At 44.6% G+C, this 26,109-nt stretch overlaps 1 protein-coding gene and 4 non-coding genes across 5 annotated transcripts in view; 1 reads left to right on the top strand and 4 right to left on the bottom strand.

Annotated features, from left to right (window-relative positions):
- Window positions 1–26,109, bottom strand: part of LOC136872598 (E3 ubiquitin-protein ligase TRIM45) — a 362,766-nt gene that overhangs the window by 216,621 nt on the left and 120,036 nt on the right. The window lies entirely within an intron of this gene.
- TRNAP-UGG (transfer RNA proline (anticodon UGG)) lies at window positions 1,396–1,467 on the bottom strand. Its single transcript has one exon. It is a non-coding gene; the product is annotated as a tRNA-Pro (tRNA).
- Window positions 5,653–5,724, bottom strand: TRNAP-UGG (transfer RNA proline (anticodon UGG)). The gene has a single exon. It is a non-coding gene; the product is annotated as a tRNA-Pro (tRNA).
- TRNAT-AGU (transfer RNA threonine (anticodon AGU)) lies at window positions 14,601–14,674 on the bottom strand. Its single transcript has one exon. It is a non-coding gene; the product is annotated as a tRNA-Thr (tRNA).
- Window positions 23,347–23,418, top strand: TRNAP-AGG (transfer RNA proline (anticodon AGG)). The gene has a single exon. It is a non-coding gene; the product is annotated as a tRNA-Pro (tRNA).

Here is a 26,109-nt window from a genome sequence, read left to right as displayed (position 1 = left end):
GTTAACCTGCAAAATACGGAGTATATCACTATCATAAAGCAAGCTCCTTCTACAATCCCACTAGGAAACAACACCATAAGTAAAGTTCCTGCAGCTAAGTACTTAGGAGAATGGATCTCCACAAGCGAGAGCGAAACTTTGGCCTAGACACAAGGTGAACTAAGTTAGAGAGGGCCTTTCATTCCTTCCATTCCTGTAATACCTCCCAGTACCTCTCTAAGAACCTAAAGCTGAAGCATTACAACTCCGTAGTAAAACCCTCTGTACTCTACGCATCTGAGTGCCTCTTGATGGATCAAAAGGGCCCACTCAGGAAACTAGAACTTAAAGAGAGGAAGATCTTGAGGAGGATACTTGGACCCATGAGAGAGGAGGATGGAACCTACAGGATCGGGCACAACAACGAGCTCTACGAACATTAGGAAGACATAGTCACATGCATGACGAAAAGGCGACTGACTTTCTACGGGCACATGAGCTGCCTGAAACCTTGCAGGCTCACCAACAGAATCCTCACAGTTGACAAGTAGAGGAAAGGCTTCCAAGACCAAGTGGATCACCACAGCAAAATCAGACCTAAAGGAACTACAGATCCCAATAGAGGCCACAGAGAACCGATCTCAACACCGACAGACCATCCTACAGGAAGTCTCTCCACTGTCCCTCACAAGTAAAAAGAGTACAGGGACCACCAGACCTAAGTGGACGGATGGAAGGAAGCAGGCACACAGCCAGAAAATGAAAGCGTGCTGCGCCAAGAAAAAAAAAGATCTTAACCAAGAGTTAAGATGAGCCCCGTGGTCCTTAGTAGGCCGAAACGAACTCCACCCCCCACCCCAAAAAAAAAGTCCGCCTCTCTGGTATAAAGGTTAATGTGATTAGCTGCCATCCCCGGAGGCCCGGGTTCGATTCCCGGCTCTGCCACGAAATTTGAAAAGTAGAACGAGGGCTGGAACGGGGTCCACTCAGCCTCGGGAGGTCAAATGAGTAGAGGTGGGTTCGATTCCCACCTCAGCCATCCTGGAAGTGGTTTTCCGTGGTTTCCCACTTCTCCTCCAGGAAAATGACCGAATGGTGCCTAACTCAAGGCCATGACCGCTTCCTTCCCTCTTCCATGTCTATTCCTTCCAATTTTCCCATCCCCCACCTAGACCGCTGTTTAGAGTAGCAGCTGAGGCCGCCTGGGCGAGGTACTGGTCACCCTCTCCAGTTGTATCTCGCGACACAATGTCTCACGCTCCAGGACACTGCCCCTGAGGCGGTAGAGGTGGGATCCCTCGCTGAGTCCGAGAGAAAAACCAGCCCCGGAGGGTAAACAGATTAAGAAAGAAAGAAAAGAAAAATAGAGAAACCCATGGCCATTTGCAATGCTTGCAACAACATTTTAAAAATCACGGGCTCGTCCGGGATTTGAACCCGGGACCTCTCGCACCCAAAGCGAGAATCATACCCCTAGACCAACGAGCCGGCCATAATGTCTACCATCATTAAAACTATAATATACTCTCTCTCCACGCAAGCTTCTTGATTGATGACCTTGAAGCGGTGCTTAGATAATCTACTCAGCTAAGATAAACATTCCAACGAATGGTCTGACACTTGCTTATTGATAACAGAGGAACCTCGTCAGGTGGTTGCCTCGTCTCTTCTTTCTTTATTAAATTGTTTATCCTCCAGTATTGTTTTTTCCCGTCGGACCCAGCGAGGGATCCCAACTCTACGGCCTCAAGGGCAGAGTCCTGTAGCGTGAGACATTGGGTAGTAGGATACAAATGGGGAGGATGACCAGTACCTCGCTCAGGCGGCCTCACCTGCTATGCTGAAGAGGGGCCTTGTGGGGGATAGGAATATAGGAAGGTATAGACAAGGAAGAGGGAAGGAAGCGGCCGTGGCCTTATGTTAGGTACCATCCCGGCATATGCCTGGAGGAGAATTAGGAAACCACGGAAAATCACTTCGAGGATGGCTGAGGTGGGAATCGAACCCACCTCTAATCAGTTGACCTCCCGAGGCTGAGTGGACCCCGTTCCAGTCCTCGTACCACTTTCCAAATTTCGTGTCAGATCCGAGAATCGAACCCGGGCGTCCGGGGGTGGTAGCTAATCACGGTAACCACTACACCACAGAAGCAGACTGTAGCATCTATACTTCTCAAATTTAGCGTTTTGTAGCAAATTGATTAAAAATAGGCATAGGCTAATTTGCGAAATTGCACACACAACGCCACCTCTGTGGTGTAGGCACGCTGCCGTCTCAGCCACGGAGGCTCTTTACATCCTAGATGGTCTATTGAATTGTAACATTTTAAAATGTCCGCCTCTTGAGGCGGTAGAGGTGGGATCCCTCGCTGAGTCCGAGGAAAACACTGACCCTGGAGGGTAAACAGATTACGAACGAACGATTGTTTTTTGTTTGTTTGTTTGTTTTGATCAAAAATCTGAATAACCTAACCTAAAATTCCACGTGAAGTCGTCATATTAGGAAACATGCATCGACGTGGTTTTGGGTCAAAAGTTTAAGAGACCTAACCTAAAATTCAACAAGGTTGTATAGCAATCGTAATACTGCAAAACAACCATCCACGTGATTATTACTTTTTTTTTTTAGGAGAAGGCCGGGGGGATATAGTCTAGTCTATGAATATTTCACAGTAAGTTAGGCTATATCACTCAAGGTGGGGTAAATATATTTTAAACGCCCAAAAGTGCATCTGAAATCGGCACTTACTTTTCAAGGTAATCTTGGAAAGCAGGATGGTCTAGCTTGCGGATGGGGAAATTAGTCTGCAGGCACATCTTCACAGTATCCTCAATGAACGTTTGTTTCTGCTTTTTTCTCTTGTTGTCATTCTATAAATTTCTGCTATTGTGGCTTGCTGCTTGCCGCCATGCTGTTCACATGCTGGTTGGAAAAAAAAAAAATCGTTCCTTGAGAAGCACACGATTTCTGCTCCTTCCGTGCTTATCCAAAACATCTTTCTTCGTCCATTCAAGTGTTTGATTGCAAAGTCGGCACATCAGAATATCTGTATCGCTTACATAAAAATGTTCCGGTTTATAACTCTCGGACGCTGTTTGATCGTCACTTCGCTTCTACCCATGGCTACCAGACAATAAATCGCTACCGTACTTTAAAACAAAACTATTACTCAACACCTAAGCTTATGTCAAGAATAACCGACTATGGTCAAGGGTCAACACAAAGTGAATGAACGTGTGTGCTTGAAAGTGTATTGAGCTGTTTGATTCGTTGTTCTTTGTTCTGCTCTTCGGCCGTTGAAAGATATTCCACACACTGAAGGATTTAAGGCGCCATAATAATTATTTCCAGCCACGAAATTTGAAAAATGGTAAGAGGGCTCGAACGGGGTCCATTCGTCTCAGGAGGTCAAATGAGTAGAGGTGGATTCGATTCCCACCCCAGCCATCCTGGAAGTGGTTTTCAGTGGTTTCTCACGTCTCCTCCAGGCAAATGCCGGGATGGTACCTCACTTAAGGCCACGGTCGCTTCCTTCCCGCTTCCTTGTCTATCGCTTCCACTCTTCCCATTCCCCCACAAGGACCCTGTTCAGCATAGCAGGTGAGGCCGCCTGGGCGATGTACTGGTTATTCTCCCCAGTTGTATCACCTGCCCCAATATCTCATGCTCCAGGACACTGCCCTTGAGGCGGTAGAGGTGGGATCACTCGCTGAGTCCGAAGGAAAAACCAACCCTGGAGGGTAAACAGATTAAGGCAGTAAGAGAAAAATAAACCTTCCCCAAGAAATAAAAACAAAATATACCTTATTTTTCAGAAAAATGTATCGTTTATAAAAATATATGTTTATTTCGCATAAAACCGAGAATTTCGCATAAATTGTATAATTTCGCATTTTACCGCTAATTCGAAATTGCTAAAAACCACTCGTAGGGGTTCATATAAGATGAACACACATACACTGACATGTTTCAACATATTTCTCATTACTGCAAATGCTAAAAACCGCAAACTCTAGACATAGGTAATGAGATAAAATCTTCCGATCCTTACTAAGGTCAGACTGGTTAAGATGCTAGTCTTTCCCATAGTGATATATGGTTGTGAAAACATGAGATAGGAAACACTTTGATAAATTTGAGCTATGGTGTTGGAGAAGAATATTATGACCGTGGATGACCTAGAGCAGGGCCTCTCAGAGTGCATGCACAGTGCACGGTGCAAAAGACGACTTCGCTTGGCTGACCGGAGTGCAGATCCCCACTCCACGATTTGGAGCAATAGCGCTGTCTCTCTCTTTCCCCACACCTGTCTCGCTCGCTCCGCCTGTCTCCCTCTTCCTCACTTGCTCCGTAGCGCTCCAAATTCGAGCCGAGTTGAGCCGAGTTGAGCCGAAACCAGTCTGATTTCTTCGAAACTATGTTTATGATTGGAAAATGGAGAGGACTCGGAGAAGAGGCCGGCACCGAGACGATGATGATGATGATAATAATTCTTTCTTTCTTAATCAGTTTACCCTACAGGATTGGTTTGTCCCTCGGACTCAGCGAGGAAACTCACCTCTACCGCCACAAGGGCAGTGTCCTGGAGCTTGGGACATTGGGTCGGGGATATACAACTGGGAAGGAGGACCAGTACATAGCTCAGGAAGTCATGCTAAACAGGGGCTTGTGGGGGATGGGAACATCGGAAGGGATAGACAAGGAAGAGGGAAGGAAGAGGCCTTGCCTTAAGTTAGGTACCATCCCAACATTTGCCTGGAGGAGAAGTGGGAAACTATGAAATACAACTTCAAGGATGGCTGACGTTGGAATCAAACCCACCTCTACTCAGTTGACATCCCGAGTCTTAGTGGAACACGTTCCAGCCCTGCTACCACTTTTCAAATTTCGCGGCAGAGCCAAAAATCGAACCCGGACCTCAGGGGGTCGCAGCAAATCACACTAACCACTACACCACAGAGGCGGATATTATATGTTTTACAATTTGACTTTATGTCGCACCGACACAGATAAGTCTTATGGCGATAATAGGATAGGAAAGGGCAACGAATGGAAAGGAAACGGTCGTGGCTTTAGTTAAGGTACAGCCCCACCATTTTCCTGGTGTGAAAATGGGAAACCACGGAAAACCATCTTCTGGGCTGCCGACAGTGGGGTTCGAACCCACTACCTCCCGAATGAAGGCTCACAATTTCTTACTATCCCTGAATCGCCGAAATTTTGCCCGTGTTAGTGTGACGATAAAGAACAGAAACAACTTATATGTTGTGTGCTCGCGGAACGAAACGCCCAGCGTGAGCACCTCTGCGAGATACCAAACAAATCAGTGAACACATAGCCACTTACACTCTTCAGACAACCTATTTCTATCGTCATTACGGAGCGAGTTGGCCATGTTTTCGCAGCGTGTAGCTGTGAAGTACATTCGAACGATAGTGGGTTTGAATACCATTGCTGGCAGCCCTGCAGGTGGGTTTCCGTGGTTTCCCATTTTTAACGCCAGACAAAAGCTGGGACTCTATTAAGCCCACGATAGCTCCCTTCCCAGTCCTAGGCTTGCCCTATCCCATAAGACCTGTCTTTATCAGTGTGGCGTAAAATAAATAGGAAAACAAAAAGAGAAGAGGAATCCATTGGCATTCGCAATGGCTGTAACAATATTTTCAAAAAAACGGGCTCGTCCGGGATTTGAACCCGGGACCTCTCGCACCCAAAGCGAGAATCATACCCCTAGACCAACGAGCCAGCCTGAGCGCCTTCCTCCTTTAAAACGATATACTCTCTATCCACGCATGCTTCTTAATTGAGGATGATCGAAGCCATTACCTTGAAGCGGTGCTTAGATAATCTACTCAGCTTAAATAGAAAGATAAACAATCCAACGAATGGTCTGACACTTCATCATCATCATCTGTTTACCCTCCAGGTTCGGCTTTTCCCTCGGACTCAGCGAGGGATCCCACCTCTACCGCCTCAAGGGCAGTGTCCTGGAGCTTCAGACTCTTGGTCGGGGATACAACTGGGGAGAATGACCAGTACCTCGCCCAGGCGGCCTCACCTGCTATGCTGAACAGGGGCCTTGTGGAGGGATGGGAAGATTGGAAGGGATAGGCAAGGAAGAGGGAAGGAAGCGGCCGTGGCCTTAAGTTAGGTACCATCCCAGCATTCGCCTGGAGGAGAAGTGGGGAAACCACGGAAAACCACTGCCAGGATGGCTGAGGTGGGAATCGAACCCACCTCTACTCAGTTGACCTCCCGAGGCTGAGTGGACCCCGTTCCAGCCCTCATACCACTTTTCAAATTTCGTGGCAGAGCCGGGAATCGAACCCGGACCTTCGGGGGTGGCAGCTAATCACACTAACCACTACACCACAGAGGCGGATATTGCTTATTGATATTTCGTACCGTGGAACCTCATCAGCTGGTTGCCGCGTCTGTCTGCTTCTTAATTGCTTTAGACGGATCCCCTCATGTTTCTTCCTTTCCCTAACCATCAGCGAGGGATCCCACCTCTACCGCCTCAAGTTTGGAGATATTTGGTCGGGGATACAACTGGGAAGGAGGACCAACACCTATCCCAGGTGGCCTCACCTGTTATGCTGAAGAGAGGCCTTGTTGGGGGAAGGGGGATGGGTAGATTGGAAGGGATAAACAAGGAAGAGGGAAGGAAGCGGCCGTGGTCTTATGTTGGCATTTCCCTGGAGGGGAAGTGGGAAACCCCGAGACTGAGTAGACCCCGTTCCAGTCCACTTACCACTTTTCAAATTTCGTTGCAGAGCTGGGAATTGAACCCGGGCCTCCGGGGGTGGCAGCTTATCACACTAACCACTACATAAAAGAAAAGAAAAGAAAAGAAAAGAAAAGAAAAGAAAAGAAAAGAAAAGAAAAGAAAAGAAAAGAAAAGAAAAGATCTTCTTCTATCTTCTTCTTGATCTGCTTACCCTCCAGGGTTGGCTTTTCCCTCGGACTCAGCGAGGGATCCCACCTCTACCGCCTCAAGGGCAGTGTCCTGGAGATTCAGACTTTGGGTCGGGGATACAACTGGGGAGAATGACCAGTACCTCGCCCAGGCGGCCTCACCTGCTATGCTGAACAGGGGCCTTGTGGGGGGATGGGATGATTGGAAGGGATAGGCAAGGAAGAGGGAAGCCCGGCATTTGCCTGGAGGAGAAGTGGGAAACCACGGAAAACCACTTCCAGGACGGCTGAGGTGGGAATCAAACCCATCTCTACTCAGTTGACCTCCCGAGGCTGAGTGTACCCCGTTCCAGCCCTCGTACCACTTTTCAAATTTCGTGGCAGATCCGGGAATCGAACTCGGACGTCCGTGGGTGGCAGGTAATCACACTAACCACTACACCACGGAGGCGGACAAGAAAAAAGATTATTAGTATTATCTACTATAAAAGACAGAACAACAGTTAATTTTGCCACTTGAAACAAAAATCACTAACTCTGAAGACGAACTGTTAACACACAATTCAGAGTGTTCTAAGGACTGGCAGTGGTGGGCATTTTCTAAGCCGTACCCAGGAATTTTTTCGGGGAAGGGTTTAGTGTGGGGGAACTTCAGAATAAAAAAAAATATAGCACCAAATAAAAATGCTACATTTTTAACTTCAGATTTTTTAAAGTGTTTAAAAAGTGTGTATTCTTTTTGAACCATGTTTGAATCAGTTTTACAACTCAACGGATTAAGTAGAAAGGTTCATTCATAACGGTCTAGTGGACGGTGCAGGCTGTAACACGCGCGTGCAGTGCAACCCAATGACTTTTGTCATTAAATTAAAACAATTTTTGTTTTCTAAGATGGAAGTAGCAATTGTTTATTTTTTATTTTAGAATTTGCTTTACGTCGCACCGACACAGGTAGGTCTTATGGTGACGATGCGATAGGAAAGGACTAGGAGTTGGAAGGAAGCACCCATGGCCTCAATTAAGGTACAGCCCCGTCATTTGCCTGGGGTGAAAGTGGGAAACAACGGAAAATCATCTTCAGGGTTGCCGACAGTGGGGTTCGACACATTATCTCCCGGATGCAAGCTTATAGCACCGCAATTTTTTCATTATAATTTGTAAAAATATTTACAGGTTTGATACATTCCAGAAAATAAAATCTTGTAGCGCTTCTATAACATGACATGTTTTGTATGTGTTCATTAAAAGTGATTACTTAAATTTAAAATTTTCAGAAGGTGAAGTGGCGGTAGGTTAGTCTATTGGGAGACAATCTTGCTACTTGACCACAGAAAGCTACCCTACTTTTCCTGGCAAAGTCAGAGAACCTTTCTATCGAAGAGTATATCTCTAAATGTTGACGTCCCAGAAATTCCCGTACTTCCAGTCCCAAGCCTAGGATTTTCTGAGAATTATTCTTCTGAGTTCCAGTTTGTCAATCAGGCCATTTGTATTTCATCATCATCATCATCATCATCATCATCTGTTTACCCTCCAGGTTCGGCTTTTCCCTCGGACTCAGCGAGGGATCCCACCTCTACCGCCTCAAGGGCAGTGTCCTGGAGCTTCAGATTCATGGTCGGGGGATACAACTGGGGAGTATGACCAGTACCTCGCCCAGGCGGCCTCACCTGCTATGCTGAACAGGGGCCTTGTGGAGGAATGGGAAGATTGGAAGGGATAGGCAAGGAAGAGGGAAGGAAGCGGCCGTGGCCTTAAGTTAGGTACCATCCCGGCATTTGCCTGGAGGAGAAGTGGGAAACCACGGGAAAACACTTCCAGGATGGCTGAGGTGGGAATCGAACCCACCTCTACTCAGTTGACCTCCCGAGGCTGAGTGGACCCCGTTCCAGCCCTCGTACCACTTTTCAAATTTCGTGGCAGAGGCGGGAATCAAAAAAGGACCTCCGGGGGTGGCAGCTAATCACGCTAACCACTACACCACAGAGGCGGACCCATTTGTATTTACTGAAGAAAAAAACTCCATGGTATACAGGTCTTCCGGGGGATGACTGTTCTAAAGTGTTTCAACTTTGGATTTCGTGACGAACATAGCTTGTTGTAGGCGTTTTGAGTCAGTCGATAGACCAGTTCCAGCAAGTTTAATCTCGTGGATAATTGTTCGTAATCTATACTATAAAGAGGAAAACTGTGTATGTTTGTTAGTAACGAATAGACTCAACAACTACTGAACCGATTTTAAAAATTACTTCACCTATAGAAAGCTACATTGCGAATGAGTAACATGGGCTGTATTTTATTTTCAAAACAATTCGAGGTGGGGGGCGCGGGGGGAGGGGATATATAAAAATAATAGGCTAATATAGAGAAAATATCGAATTTGTCGTATAAGGACGAAACAAAGCTCAATCTAATCCTCTTGACGCAAAGAACAAACGTCGGTACGCCCTACGGGCCCGAAAACCATGTTTGAAGGCCCTAAAACCAACCGTTATGGAGATATTGGAACCACACTACCCCTGCTCTAGGAATTGGATAAAGTAATGAACTGCCGTAACCATGGTAACGTCAGCTCCAGGATTCTACAGCAGCTAGATTATGCATGTACGTTTGTGCACAGCTGCCAACCAAAATTGATACACATATGACTTACTATCTGGAAAAAATAAACTGTTGTGTAAGACGCTCATAGCACTCCTTTAGGCGGGGATGGAAAAGGAGTGAAGTATAAAAATAATAGCCCCGGAAATCTCCGTAGTACAGCGACCAGCAGTTGCCGACGGGCCTCCGTTTTTACGTACTGGCTTAGGTTTCAGCATTTTGCGGAGTCTGTTACCTATAGTTTAAACTATTTTCGATCAAATCATGGAGTAGTAGGATCACTGATGTTATTAGTGCCGATATTTTGGTCCACTTTTACGATCATTGTAACCATGAAAACAACCTATATACTGTACACAACTGTCAAGATGGTGCGCCCATGACTTGAAAAAAATTCTCAACATTTATACTCAGATTCATGTGCGACATGAGTGACAAGCCCTGAGAATTGTAATTCTCGATAATTATAATAGGTTCTTTTATGCATCGCGTATTTCCTCGATCATTTGTTATAGTTACGAAATGTCGGATCAAACAATAATACATTCAATAATGTTTACATTTGCGGTACTATCTAGCGAAAGTATACTTACACTAAACCTGCAGCTTTGTGAAGGGAGCAGGTATATCTAGGTGCGAATGAAGGAAAAACATGGTAGCAAAAGATCTTAGAGGTCGACGCTAATTAGGAACTAATATTTAGAGGCCCCCATGAAGAAAAGAAGAAGAAGATACACTATAATTACAAACATGACAAATAATTTCTACGTACTTAAGTAAATACACCAGTGATATAAATATCTAATGAAGTCAGTCACACCGATAGTATGAGTAACTAAAGCCAGTTTCTGATAACACGTACTTCTGCTAGTCCTTATAATATACTAAATGTACAGTTCTTAAAGCCAAAATATCTTCCATTTAGTAGTGTTAAAGTCTTTTCTTCATTTGAGTAATATTGTTGAAATAGGGGGCTATTTTACACATGAAGACTTTCTGAATTACCATTTTCACCTCGTTCTTCAAGTCTGTGTGTCATAACTAGGGCCCGGATGCTTATGCAGTAATAGGTTAGAATGCAAACTTACTGAAGCGAGTAACAAGTAGAGTCTACCTGCACGACGGTAATGTTGTGAGGATTGCATAAACATTAGGGAGTTTCCCTAATGTTTATGCAATCCTCCCTAATGTTTATGCAATCCTCACAACATTACCGTCGTGCAGGTAGACTCTACTTGTTACTCGCTTCAGTAAGTTTGCATTCTAACCTATTACTGCATAAACATCCGGGCCCTAGTCATAACTCAATGTTTCACCGATATGTGATGATGAGGATATACTGTAGTTTCAGCGTAAGCACCAAATATCGCTTTTTGATATAGTTTCGTAAGAAATATTTTGCTCGTACCACTTTTCAGATTTTGGCATAAATATATTCACTAATACGTACTTTTTATAAATGGAAAACTATTTTACTTTCCGTTCGCATAAAAACAAATTCGGTAATAAAGTGTTAATATTTGATAAATATTACTGTGCAGAATATTTAACTCTCTGATTACGTCTACTTACGTAAGTGTATTGTTTCATAGCATCTATTTAGAATCAATTCAACTCCACGCTCCAATTAACCGTAACACTTAGTTAAATATACATTGTACCCATTATTCCATAGACAGTAAAAACGTTTTTTATAGCAGCTTATAGGCCTATACTTTATGATACGTCTTCATGAAACTTTCAGGTATGTATTCACGTTCAAATAAATAACTCACGAGATCACGATCAAACTATTAACAATTAACAATAATTAACGTTAGGGGTTACCCGTTGAATGCAGAGGTGAAAGAATGTGCGGGATGGAATGGGTCTAACTACAAGGCCGAAAGATGAATTAAAATTTCAATAAAGGTTATATTTTCAGAACTTAACAATTTTCATATAGACTTTCAAAATTCAACAAGTAACAAATCAACAACAAGCCAAAAATCAGGTACAAGGTATAATTTATAAATGAAAGCACAAGTTTTAGGGGATCATTACAAGATCTGGGCTTCGAGCCCCAAGTTTTATAATTCCTGAGCTCTCAGCTCACAACCACAAGTTACCAAAGGGCAGAAAACCCCTAATTACATGGAGCACTTGCTCCCACCTAGTAATGTCAAGCCTCCTATAGGCACCTTTCAAAACACCAGAAAGAGCTGACCCGCCCTCAATCTTTCAAGCCTATTAAAGGCAATACTATACTTTTACACATGATTGCCATCAAGACACAACTTACAATGAAACAGGGGTATCTAGTACCCAGCCTACTGGGCCTAAATAGAAAATTAACAGGTTAACTTAAATGGCCCTAAACGCAAAAGGAATGGAGGCGTATATCAGCACTCCCAAATACACATTTTAAAACCTAAGAGGCACTAGGCCGAGCTAGGGAGGTGACTCGTATGAGAAAACTTTAAGACATTACAGAAGGGAAGAAACAGTTACAAAACGTAGTCACCTCAAACCAAAAATGAAGGGGAGCTCAAGAGGGTAAGGCACTCTCTATCCCCGATTTAAAGATAGATGAAGTTTTTACAAAAGCGACGGCAAATTACATGTTACAAGATAGGTTACATAGTAAAGGTTTCGGACCTTCCCCGCGGTTTAGACTGCTGAGCTAGCGAGAATTAAAGAAGTTAAGTGGCCATTACCTTGGTGAAGAGCTGCTGCCGGATGAAAGAGGCGCTTCCCGCCTCCTGCTACACTTCCATACACTAGGCTAGATGTTGTTCGAGTGGCCAAGAGAGAGGAAAATCAGCAGATTTTATACTCTCGGGGAAGATTCGAGACCTTTCATGAATAATTAAGACACGCCCACAGGCGTTTATTGACTGGCTAAAGGTTACACATCCAAATTGGAGAAGAAGGACACGATTGGTCAAAAATTAATTACAGGAAAATTTGATTGGCTAACTTCAAAACTGGCGGAAAGAAAAGATTTATATTGCCAACCCACAAATGAAAGAACGAAATTTAGTTATAGGAAAACTTATGAGTACAAAATATCTTCAAGACAGGTTCCTTCACTTCGCACCAGGGTGCATGATCATAGTTTTTTTAGTAGAGACATCTATAAGAGAATGTCCACACTTCTTGATTAATGGAAACCAAAACAAGTTGAACTCCACACAGTATTGACAACTTTGTAATCACAAAATTTATGGTAGTGCCCTCTTCTGAGAAAACTTATAAGTTGATACAGTTGTTAAAGTTCAGAGGTTCGCCTGTAGAGGAGTACTTAACGGCGGAAAATTCAAATGTGCGGCGTATAGGTGCACCAGCCGGTACAATTAACATGTTAACTGGTAGTCATAACGATGCGATAGTGAGACTTGCGATGCCCAAATATGACTTGAAATCGACTAACTTTGCTACATGTATCTTTTTATTTACGGTAAATATTACCCTTGACGTGAGTAAAACAAACAAAAGAACTGAAATGAGTATACTAGAAAAAATGTGCCCAACAGTTATTGGGTTTTTGCTCAAAGTTCTGAGCCTCTGAAGTTTTACTACCTCTGTTGGGTTTTCCTCGGGAAAGATATTCTCCTAGCAAACCGTTCTTTTACTGCTTCTGAGTCAGGGATTGGCTGACTCAAATAAGGGTTTTACAAATGCAATCTTAGGAAAATTCGAAATGATGATTTTTAATGATCACCATGAAGTGTTTAAACATTAATTTTAATTTATGTCCGCCTCTGTGGTGTAGTGGTTAGTGTGATTAGCTGCCCCCCCCCCGGAGGCCCGGGTTCGATTCCCGGCTCTGCCACGAAATTTGAAAAGTGGTAAGAGGGCTTGAACGGGGTCCACTCAGCCTCGAGAGGTCAACTGAGTAGAGGGGGCTTCGGTTCCCACCTCAGCTATCCTGGAAGTGGTTTTCCGTGGTTTTCCACATTTACTGCTCCTCCAGGCAAATGCCGGGATGGTACCTAACTTAAGGCCACGGCCGCTTCCTTATCTCTCACTTCCAATCTTCCCATCCCCCCCGCAAGGCCTCTATTCAGCATAGCAGGTGAGGCCGTCTGTTGTATCCCCCGACCCAGAGTCTGAAGCTTCAGGACACTGCCCTTGAGGCGGTAGAGGTGGGATCTCTCGCTGAGTCCGAGGAAAAAACCGACCCTGGAGGGTAAAAAGATTAAGAACAAGAAGAAGAAGAAGAGAAGAATTTTAATTTATAAGCATGAATGCGCGACAACAATTCGGGATGAAGTCTAGAAGGGCAATGAAAAATTTGATACTAAACACAGAATATTTCGTTTAAAAGAAAAATTCGTTTATTTGAATTCTTTATTATAGACTTAAGACTCTGAAATATATATGTAACCCCACCTCCTTGGCTTAATGATCAGCGTAGCGACCTTCGGTTTATAGGAGCCGGCTTCAATTTCCAGCCGAGCCGAGGGTTTAATTACATTTGGTTAATTCATCCAGCTCGGAGACAGAGTCTTTGTGATCACACTACTAGCCAGCACAGGAACACGCAATAGTGAATACATCCCTCCAAGTAGCGTTGGGGTTAGCAAGGCATACTACCGTAAAACAGGGCTCAATCTACCTTTTTACCATCTGCTTGGCCGCCTCTGTGGTGTAGTGGTTAGCGTGATTAGCTGCCACCTCCGAAGGCCCGGGTTCGATTCCCGGCTCTGCCATCCTGGAAGTGGTTTTCCGAGGTTTCCCACTTCTCATCCAGGCAAATGCCGGGATGGTACCTAACTTAAGGCCGCGGCCGCTTCCTTCCCTCTTCCTTGTCTATCCCTTCCAATCTTCCCATCCCTCCGCAAGGCCCCTGTACAGCATAGCAGGTGAGGCCGCCTAGGTGAGGTACTGGTCATTCTCCCCAGTTGTATCCCCCGACCCAATGTCTCATTCTCTAGGACACTGCCCTTGAGGCGGTAGAGGTGAGATCCCTCGCTGAGTCAGAGGGAAAACCAACCCTGGAGGGTAAACAGATTAAGAAGGAGAAGAAGAAGAAGAAGAAGAAGAAGAAGAAGACAGGACAACAAGTCTTCCCACCAAATTGAATGAGAAAACACTACACTTTAAAAACACACTTCTCAAGGCACCGGAGGGATTCGAACCCTCGATCTCCTGTTTACTAGACAGGCGCTTTAACCAACTAAGCCACGGCGCCGATACTGCTTGCAGAAGCTCAATATGAGCTCATTTCAGAAGATCTGGTGAGGACGCTCTACTGAATCCGGTTATCATGATAGCAATATTTTACTTATAAGACACTAGCTGCTGTACCCATCGTTGACGAGTTCGTTCTGTACAATAACAGAGATAATACCACCTAGCGGATATGAGTAGCAGCGGAGTGCTTGGTGATATATTGTTTTTCTCTTTATTTTTACTATTTTGGTACGGATTTCTTTTCTTTTGTGTGTTGAGTTTTGCTTTCAAGGAAGAGGTAATGAAGAGCGCCTGTGGCCTTACGCTTTTTGTTTTGTTTTTTTCTTTCTTGCAAGTTGCTTTACGTCGCACCGACTCAGATAGGTCTTATAGCGACGACGGGACAGGAAAGGACTAGGAGTGGGAAGGAAGCGGCCGTGGCCTTAATTAAGGTACAGTCCCAGCATTTGCCTGTTGTGAAAATGGGAAACCACGGAAAACCATCTTCAGGGCTGTCGACAGTGGGGTTCGAACCCGCTATTTCCCGAATACTGGATACTGGCCGCACTTAAGCGACTGCAGTTATCGAACTCGGTGGCCGTAAGTTAGGTACCTTCTTTTTTGCTAGTGGCTTTACGTCGCATCAATACAGGTCTTATGGCGACGATGGGATAGGGAAGGTCTAGAAGTTGGAAGGAAGCGGCCGTGTTCTTAAGTACTCGTAAGGTACAGCTCCAGCATTTACTTGGTGTGGAAATGTGAAACCACGGAAAACCATCCTCAGGGCTGCCGACAGTGCGATTCGAATCCAATATCTCCCGCATGCAAGCTCATAGCCGCGCGCCCGTAACCGCACGGCCAACTCGCCCGGTAAGTTAGGTACCATACCGGCATTTGCTTGGAGGAGAAGTGGGAAACCAGGTAAAACCACTTCGATGATGGCTTAGGTGGGAATCAAACCCCTCTATTCAGTTGACCTCCCGAGGCTGAGTGGACCCTGTTCCAGCCCTCGTACCACTTCAAATTTCGTGGCAGAGCCGGGAATCGAATCCGGGCTTCCAGGGGTGGCAGTAAGAAAGAAAGTTCTTGTGCCTTGTTGATGCTCACAGCGAAACTCAAACAAACGGGTAACTGCAGACTTCTAAATTGAAATAGTATATTCGAACGGATAATCCGTATCTGAAGAATGTAGTATTTCGCCCGCGGTATGTCTAGTCACGATGGTGGCTTCAGTAATATCCGGCATCAGTTTCCTGATCATGAGTGGTGTAATGAGGATTCAGATTCCTGAGAAGCATAGTCCATATTCCCCACCCAATCTTCAGATCAAGGTAACTCGAAGTTATTTAAAAAAAAAAAAAAAGAACTCTGCATGTAGTTGACAGGCTCGGCTATAATACATGTCGTGTCGATATACTTGTAAATTTATAGAACACCAGGAAATTCTTGTAAAAGTTGTTTGTTGACGACGTTGGCAGCTTCATTTCTTGGAGCAAGAATCGCTCTTTGACACAGTCATGCGTGATCGGTGAAATGCTGTAGCACTTTTAGAAACACCACCTCTTTCAGCTGTTGTCGGGTTGTAACAATCCTTCCCATGCTTTGCATCCCCACATGCTCATCTGGAAGTACATTATCGGCAAACTGCTGGGCTGAGATGAACTTGCATATTTGTTGACTCTCTAAGTCATTCCACATGCATGAAGATTTGATGCAAGTCTGTATTTCATCCACCCTGGTTCCGCAAGGAATAACCAGAAGCATCTGTCAAAAGTCACCAGCCATCGCCATAGAGGCACCTCCCATTCTATCGTTGTGCATGTGAGGTCTTTGTGGGTACACTCGTCCCAGTTGAACAACCTGCAATCCTGTAGAACCTTGGCATTTCCTTTTCCATCCCTCTTCCTTGTCTGTCAATTCCAATCTCTCCACACCCCCCCCTCCACAAGGCCACTGTTCAGCATAGCAGCTGAGGGTGCCTGGACGAGGTACTGGTCCTCTTCCCTAGTTGTATACCCTGACCGAAAATCTCACGCTCCAGGAGACTGCCCTTGAGGCGGTAAAGGTGAGATCCCTCGCAGAGTTCGAGGAAAATCCAACCCTGGCGGGTAAACAGATTAAGAAAGAAAGAAAGATGATGAGCCTGACTTTTACAAGTATAGTGAAAATAAGTTGTAGTGAACCAAGCTGTAGGCATTTATCACGCAACTGTCAAACTCTGGTAAAGGAGACAAGGGTAAACTATTGCTAATATTGCCGTTCCATGACTGTCCAGCAGCTGTGTAAATGCAAGGTGGTTTTTTTTTTCCTATTTCAACCATTGTTGAAACAAACAAAAACAATCTGTTATGAAACATGCATAAGGCTGAAAAGAACTTAGGAGTGCAAAGGTTATGGGTAACTTGAAGGTTGTGTGAGCTCTCCTCTCTCCTCTCAAGAGTGTTGCAACAATGCTGGACGAAACAACAGCAAGGGCAATTTGATTTCTCTGTCGCACTTTTGCCAAAAGAACATCAATATCAAAACTATTTCCGGCATCACCTGGAGCACCTAAGAAGTATATGCCACCCCACCTATCAAAAACCGCTCTAATAATCTTGTCACCGAGCTCGATAGCTGCAGTCGCTTAAGTGCGGCCAGTTTCCAGTATTGGGGAGATAGTGGGTTTGAACTGCACTGTCGGGAGCCTTGAAGACGGTTTTCTGCGGTTTCCCATTCTCACACTAGGCAAATTCAGAGACTGTACCTTAATTAAGGCTACGGCCGATTCCTTCCCACTCCTAGCCCTTTCCTGTACCATCATCGCCATAAGACGGTGCGACGTAAAGCAACTTGTAAGTAATCTTGTCAAATGCTTCGTTCCGATCTTGAACCATTTTTGGCTTTTTCTCCTCGATATGTATTGTGAGCAAATCTGTAATTTCTCTCTGCATATACTTCACTCGGGAGAACGTAATCTCTGTTTCTAATCGTTTGAGGAAGTCCAAAGCTTTTCAGGTCTGATCCTCCCAATGACAAAATCCTATCCTCAATGTGGATGAGAACTCCGTTGATAATTGTGTGCCGTACATTTGGCTGGGCATTACGGAAACACAAACTCTCCTTTCTATTAATTCTATTATTGTACCGGAGGTACACCTTCTCCGCGCCTTTTAGAAGGCCACCTGTGTAATCAATCTGAAACTATATTGGAAGAAGTTTGGAACATTAATCTTCAGATGTCTCTACTGTCGACTTATGTGCCGCTTCTGGTGGGAGGACGGACAATTAATTTTCAAAGGAATTTTATATTTGCTAAGTTGGATAAACTGAAGTGTTTGTAGATTGTCTTTTTGGTGTGTCCTAAGGTTACTAAAGTAGAACGCAGCCGGGAAGGCGGTTTGAAGAGGGTTGCGCAGTAACATTCGCGCGCTTGGTAGTATGACGTGTTTTCCGCTGAGCCAATATAATCATTTCAGTAGTGATGGGCTGCGAATGGACTCGCGAAGACTCGAGTCTGGGATCGTAAAACTGGAGGTACTCGAGTCCGGACTCGAGGCCGAGGACGCTGGCAGCGTTATCTGCGAGCTGTGTATGGAAACAACATGATGCTTAATATTGTAGGTAGGCCAAGGACAAGTATTGGGTCCATTTCCCAACAATGCACAGTGATTTAATGTACAAACTGATGTTGCGATGCGGTACTTAACATCACTGTAAAGAAGTGTGTTCACAGTCACCGTTTGAAACAGTCGTTAATCCCGAAGCATACACACAGTACCTTCATCATCATCATCATCTGTTTACCCTCCAGGTTCGGTTTTTCCCTCGGACTTAGCGAGGGATCCCACCTCTACCGCCTCAAGGGCAGTGTCCTGGAGCTTCAGATTCATGGTCGGGGGATACAACTGGGGAGTATGACCAGTACCTCGCCCAGGCGGCCTCACCTGCTATGCTGAACAGGGGCCTTGTGGAGGAATGGGAAGATTGGAAGGGATAGGCAAGGAGGAGGGAAGGAAGCGGCCGTGGCCTTAATTTAGGTACCATCCCGGCATTCGCCTGGATGAGAAGTGGGAAACCACGGAAAACCACTTCCAGGTAGGCTGCACAGTACCTTACCGAAAAAATAAGTACGATATTATACGGCAGGACAAAATACCGGAGGTGGAAACAATATAATTGTTATTCTTGGATACCTCACCAAATGCCCAGAGCATTCCTTCAATCAACTGAACGTTGTGGACGTTTAACTAGGGCATTCGTTGTTTTACTGCACAACAATATATACAACCGAACATGTACATTATGCCGTATTTACATGAATGTATAGACCTACGCAACAAAACCATATTGTAACGTAAACTACGGAACGTGTGGACACAGGTGCTTATGAGCCACAGTCCGGCTCCATGGTTAAATGGTTAGAGTGCTGGTCTTTGGTCACAGGGGTCGCGGGTTCGATACGCGGCAGGGTAGCGAATTTTAACCATCATTGGTTAATTTTGCCGACACGGGGGCTGGGTGTGTGTGTTGTCTTCAACATAATTTCATCCTCATTATGACGCGCAGGGCGCCTACGGGTATCAAATCGAAAGACCTGCATCTGGCTAGCCGAACATGTCCTCGGACACACCCGGCACTAAAAGCCATACGCCATTTCATTTTACTGGCGCAGTGTGAAATTGTAGAGATCAGGCAGAACAAACGTACATTTTCGACTAATCTATTTATATTATAGAGGGCCTTATTGTACGCTCGTGGCTATACAAAGATTACCTGACCGCAAAGCTTTTAAAGCTGTGTGTGGTATATCTGATCTCACAATTGTGTGAACATTGCGTCCCTTACCGAACCTTGCGTCTCACATTGTGTGTTCAGATGAATCTACCTAACTAGCGACTGTGTTAAGATATTTTTAATGTGAAATAGGAATACAGCTAGATTGTTATCTTTCTTTCTTAATCAGCTTACCCTCCAGGGTTGGTTTTTCCCTCGGACTCAGCCAGGGATCCCATCTCTACCGCCTCAAGGGCAGTGTCCTGGAGCGTGAGACATTGGGTCGGGGATACAACTGGGGAGAATGACCAGTACCTTGCCCAGGCGGCCTCATCTGCTATGCTGAACAGGGGCCTTGGTGGGGGATGGGAAGATTGAAGGTATAGACAAGGAAGAGGGAAGGAAGCCTACAATGAATAGTTAAATTACGTTCCTAATCTTCACTCCGTATCTCAAGTTACCAAAGGCTAACCTACTGGGCGATATAATGCAAATATGCAAACTTACATCCTCACATCGAGGTGGTGCAGCTCCTTTCGGGAAAACCCCCATTGCAGGTGAGCTGCATATACCATTTCAATCACATACCAGCCTTCCTGACATTCTAAAATGTCTGGCGGTACCGGGATTCGAACCCACGCTTCCAAGGATGGAAGTTAATATCACTACCCGTTACGCCACAGAGGCGCTGTAATCAATGAGCCCAACTAAAGGAGGAACGAAGGAAAAAAGGAAGAATGTCATTGTGTGACAAACTAAACGAATGGCATTTCGAAACAAATATGTTACGGTCTTATACTCGCGTGTTTCTCGTTATGGTCATCATTTACGTAGCTTTTGTAATAGTACTTAATGATTGGGGCATTTATTGCGACTGTTCGGCAACAGGTCGCAGTTACGGAACGTGACGTCACAGTGGAGACTCGAGTACTTCGCACGGGTTACTCGGCCAGGCTTGGACTCGCCAGACTCGATTCTCGCGAGTCCAAGAGTCACTCGCGCACATCACTACATTTCAGTAAGAGGTGCCTGTTTGTGCGGATCACGAGTGAATGTTTCGAGTTTTATTTGTAAATATCATCATCATCATCATCATCTGTTTACCCTCCAGTATGACCAGTACCTCGCCCAGGCGGCCTCACCTGCTATGCTGAACAGGGGCCTTGTGGAGGGATGGGAAGATGGGAAGGGATAGGCAAGGAAGAGGGAAGGAAGCGGCCGTGGCCTTAATTTAGGTACCATCCCGGCATTCGCCTGGAGGAGAAGTGGGAAACCACGGAAAACCACTTCCAGATGGGAATCGAACCCACCTCTACTCAGTTGACCTCCCGAGGCTGAGTGGACCCCGTTCCAGCCCTCGTACCACTTTTCAAATTTCGTGGCAGAGCCGGGAATCGAACCCGGGCCTCCGGGGGTGGCAGCTAATCACGCTAACCACTACACCACAGAGGCGGACTGTAAATATCATAATCAACGTATTTAGGGAACTATTTGCGTGTGTACGATAGATCCAGGCAGAGCAAAAATACAAGTATTCCATCGACAGACGAGGGAAATAGTATTTAGAGTGTGTTTGTATTTTGTAAGCATGCAGCAGCAGGCGTTCAGTGGCGGGGAAGGTGAGGAACGCCATGTTGCCACGCTTCAAAAGAAGACAGCACTCGCGTGCGGTATCGGCCTGCGAACAGTACAGAGGGTAAAACAAGCTACGGAAATAAGAATAATGCATTGTTCAGGTCGCCAGGGAAGAACTCTAAGAGGAAGAAGCCAGTGACGGACCTCGATGATTTCAATAAAAATGTTCTGCGTACAACAATATTTGATATGTATAAAAATGGTGAATATCCTATGGCATTGAAACTGGCCCGTCCATTTATCTTCCTTAATATCTCGAAAATTTTCCTCAACACTTTCTCGGGGTTTGATGTTAAAAATTAATTTAGACTTTTAGGAAACATTTATGCCCACGAAAAATATAGGTCATCGCTTTCAAATTCAAGATATAACTGGATGAAAAAATATTTACACTTTCGTGCTGTTATGATTAGCCAAATTGGCATCACCGCACCTCATACTTCTGTCTCTCTCTGCGCAACGAAACCGCCTTCCGGGCTGCGTTCTACTCTACCACTTCTATAACTTCGTTCTTCCTGAAATTTTTAGCCAGTCAGAAGTGTTGGTAGATATATTTTGTAACTAATCAAAATTGGGGGTGTGCACAGGATATCGGCATAGAGAGTTCTAGAACCTTCCCCCCTGCTATAAAAAACCGGGAGCTTTGGGGCCATTTTGTCTCCTTCTTCGCGCCATTCTCGAGTGCATACGTTAGTGGAGGCAGGGAAAAGCCTTGCCTGCCGTCGGAAGGCCACCAGCTCAAGGTAATGGCTGATATTCCTTTTTTTCCTACTTGCGTTACGTCGCACCGACACAGATAGGTCTTATAGCGACGATGGGAGAGGAAAGGCCTAAGAATGGCAAGGAAACGGCCGTGGCCTTCATTAAGGTACAGCCCCAGCATATGCCTGGTGTGAATATGGGAAAACCATCTTCAGGGCTTCCGACAGTGGGGTTCGAACCTACTATCTCCCGGATGCGAGCTCACAGCTGCGCGCTCCTAACCGCATGGCCACTGACATCTTTTAAATATGTGATAGCTCCAGAAAGCTGACTTGAGGGGAAGGTTTCAAAAAAAATTCATTCTTAATGTAAATTTCATAAGTTTAACATCACCGTTTAAATGTATTTTTCAAGCAAGTCTAAGGATTCTATTCAAATCCCTGCTGGGAAAGATGTAACTTAAGGAACAAAGCGTGTGCACCCCCTTTTAATTCTCATTCAACTTGGTAGGGAGTGACTAGGATTTTCTAAAACTATACACTTCTTAGAAACATTTATGGGAATTAATATTTTTGCCATCTAGTCACCCATAAGCCCATACAGGATTCTAAGTGCAAGTGTTTCGCCTCCTAGCATTTTGTTTACGGCGGATATTTAAACCTTTTCTTTTGATCACTAAGGCCATTTAGAAAGTGAACTTATTGCCTCTGTTTAAAGTGTCATTATTTATGGACGTCGAGCTGAAACGACAGTGAACTCTGTTTTCAAGGTGTATGCAGTGTTTAGATAAGAAAATTGTGCTTTGGAGAGACTAGATTGTAGTAAGTTTTGGAGCTCAGTCTCATAGAGTGTAAAATGAGTGAAGCAAAGGTGCTCTTTGAAAATAGTGTAACCTTGAGGCTACTAGCTCATTTTGTAAGTTATTGTAAGTAAATAACCAGCCATCCTGGAAGCGGTTTTCCGTGGTTTCCCATTTCTCCTCCAGGCAAATGCTGGGATGGTACCTAACTTAAGGCCACGGCCGCTTCCTTCTCTCTTCCTTGTTTATCCCTTCCAATCTTCCCATCCCACAACAAGGCCCCTGTTCAGCATAGCAGGTGCGGCCGCCTTAGCGAGGTACTGGTCATCCTCCCCAGTTGTATCCCCTGACCCAGAGTCTGAAGCTCCTGGACACTGGCTTTGAGGCGGTAGAAGCGGGATCCCTCGCTGAATCCGAGGGAAAAACCGACCCTGGAGGGTAAGCAGTTTAAGAAAATAAATAAATAAATAAATAAATAAATAAATAAATAAATAAATAAATAAATAAATATTTTCTCAATATTCAGTCCAGCTGCTGAAGTATGAAAACCCACAACTGTTTCGAAAGGTGCGAGAAGATCTTAAATGGAAATACAATACTCGTACTGCATTTACATAGACCTAAGCAGTTAGGAAATCGTAACACATCGTCGGAAGCGACTGAAATCGTGTGTCATACCAGGAAAACATTGGCAACCAAGGCTATGTAACTTGTTTGGCCAGTCTGCTTCACGTCACCAGTCACCAGCGTAGCCTAGTCACCAAATAAATATATCATGTACTGAGCGCGAGCAGCCAGATGGCTCGTTGGTCTAGGGGTATGATTCTCGCTTAGGGTGCGAGAGGTCCCGGGTTCAAATCCCGGACGAGCCCAGGAGTTTTTAATTTAACCACTCTTCCTAGAAAGAACACGATGTGTAGTGGTGTAACTGATTCATGCAGAGCCATCGTTCTGAACAACAAACTTTGTGAGACATTGGGCAACTAGGGGGACTAGATTTTTAATAAATTTATTATTTACTTTAGAGATTTTTTAAAAAGTTGCTTTACGTCGCACCGACACAGATACGTCTTATTGCGACGATGCGACAGGAAAGGGCTAGGAGTGGGAAAGAACCGGCCGTGGCCTTAATTAAGGTACAGCCCCAGCATTTGCCTTGTGTGAAAATGGGAAACCACGGAAAACCATCTTCAGGGCTGCTGACAGTGGGATTCGAACCCACTATCTGGATACTGGCCGCACTTAAGCGACTGCAGCTATCGAGCTCGGTCGGGATTGTTTAATAGAAGGCGTAGAATCCTAACTTCGCCACAGAACAATGCACTGATAAATAAATAAGCTTAGCTGCTGGCTTCCCACCCGGAGACTGAGATTCGAATCCCGGTCGACACTGGGTCGAAATTTTCATCTCAATAGTCACGTGGCGTCAGGAGAGGCATCCGACCTTAAACCCCCGGCCCAAACCAAAATGAGCCTGGGCTCCTGCGACACCAGACATAACTGGGATATGCTGAAGATAGACTGGGTAATGCCATAAGATCATCGGATCCTCAGCTGTGTGTGCGTACATACTAAGGTCAGACTTGTTAAAACGTTACATTTTCGCATAGCAATATATGGTTATGAAATCAATGCCACAGAAAAAGGAGATAGGAAACACTTTGATACACTTGAGCTATTTGTTGAAAAAGAATATTATGACTGTGGACGATCTAGAAGTAGAAACAAGTAGGCTATTCGAAAGATCAATGCAGATCTATGTCTTGAGATAAGATGTCATACTTTGGGCAAACTATGAGCCGGTCTTATTCCTCGGAAAATATGTTTATGCTTGGAAAAATGGAGGGGACTCGGAGAAGAGGGCGGCCGGCACTGAGACAATAATAATTGGCTACGCTCTTTGGGTTAAACAGCTGTGGACTGACTTGCATTCGGGAGATGGTGGGTTTGCACCCCATTGTTGGCAGCCCTGGAGATGATTTTCCGCGGTTTCTTATTTTCAAACCAGACAAATACCGGGATTGGACGTGAATAAATATTAAGACTGCTTCCTTCCCAATCTTGTCCGACCGTCAGCGTACTGGCCTTCGGTTCAGAGGGTCCCGGGCTCGATTCCCGGCCGGGCCGGGGATTTTAATCTTCATTGGTTAATTCCAATGGCCCGGGGGCTGGGTATTTGTGCTGTCCCCAATATCCCTGCAACTCACACACCACACATTACACTATCCTCCACCACAACACGCAGTTCCCTACATATGGCAGATGTCGCCCACCCTCATCGGAGGGTCTGCCTTACAAGGGCTGCACTCGGCTAGAAATAGCCACACGAAATTATTATTATTATTCCCAATCTTAATTACTTACTATCCCAGAATCGCCAATAACTTGCCCGGGTTAGTGTGACGATAAAGAAGAAAAGGAAATACACATAACATTATGAAATATTTGCATAGTCTTCTCAGCAATCCTGGTTTAGAATATGCCTTGCTTTGAGGCAAATGAAGAATTTAAGGTGTTGTAACATTTTGATGATTACTAATAAATATAATCATGAATAAAAATATATAAATAAATAACAATAAAATAAAACATAAAATACTTGAAATGAATTAAATTAATACCTTGTTGTTAGCGGTTAGGAGCCTATAAGCACACTTGCCTATTCTACTGTCCACAGTATACGGACCCTGATATAAATGAGAAAACTTATGTATAAACTTAACATCGGCATCGGAATACAATCTATCTCACACACAAACATTCATCCCATCCAATCACACCAGAATCATACAAGCTTTCATTCAGGAAATACGCAAGACTATCACTACGTTTTCTCTTCCACAAACTCATAATTAATGCAAACAAACAGATCACATACTTTTTCACTCATTCCACTTCGATATCATACAGCACGTAATTCAAGTTATTCACACAACTCTCAGTCTTAAATAAAACGTTACACACTCGCTTATCAAACATACGCACTTCATTCTCACTCACGCTCACTCGATTACAGACATTATTATCATAATTCACTTCGAAGTTGCTATCATTACTACTTAATGACCCAACAATTAATCCATCTTCACCACCTTCCATACCAGCTCCTACTTTCACCACTTTCATGTCAACAGCACTGCTACTCTCGACTCTCTTACCAGAAGTTTCATTAATCTCAAAGTCACCATTTTCACACATAATTGACCTAACTTTACTCTTCTCACGTACATTTAAATCAACAAAAACATCCTCACTCTGATGTATACTCCGTAAACACTCTTCACTTACTAAACCTTCATCAACTTCACAAAAAATCTTCACTTTCAATTTCAGAAACTTATGTAAGATTATCGATCGCAACACCGCTATTACCATCACCACTAGCACAAAGTAAGTCATCCCACACATCTTTCTTACTTTCATCACGCCCCCTATTCTCAAAATCTCCCTGATCACAAAACACATGGTCATACAATAATTCCTCTCTCACGTCTAAATCATAACTTACCTGTTTCGTCACGTGAATAGGAATTTCGGTATCGGACTGCCTATCTGACCCAACT

This window comes from Anabrus simplex, chromosome 4 (assembly GCF_040414725.1).
Source record: "Anabrus simplex isolate iqAnaSimp1 chromosome 4, ASM4041472v1, whole genome shotgun sequence".
Taxonomy (NCBI): domain Eukaryota; kingdom Metazoa; phylum Arthropoda; class Insecta; order Orthoptera; family Tettigoniidae; genus Anabrus; species Anabrus simplex.
The sequence above is the reverse complement of the archived record's forward strand: the minus strand, read 5'-3'. Positions and strand labels throughout refer to the sequence as shown.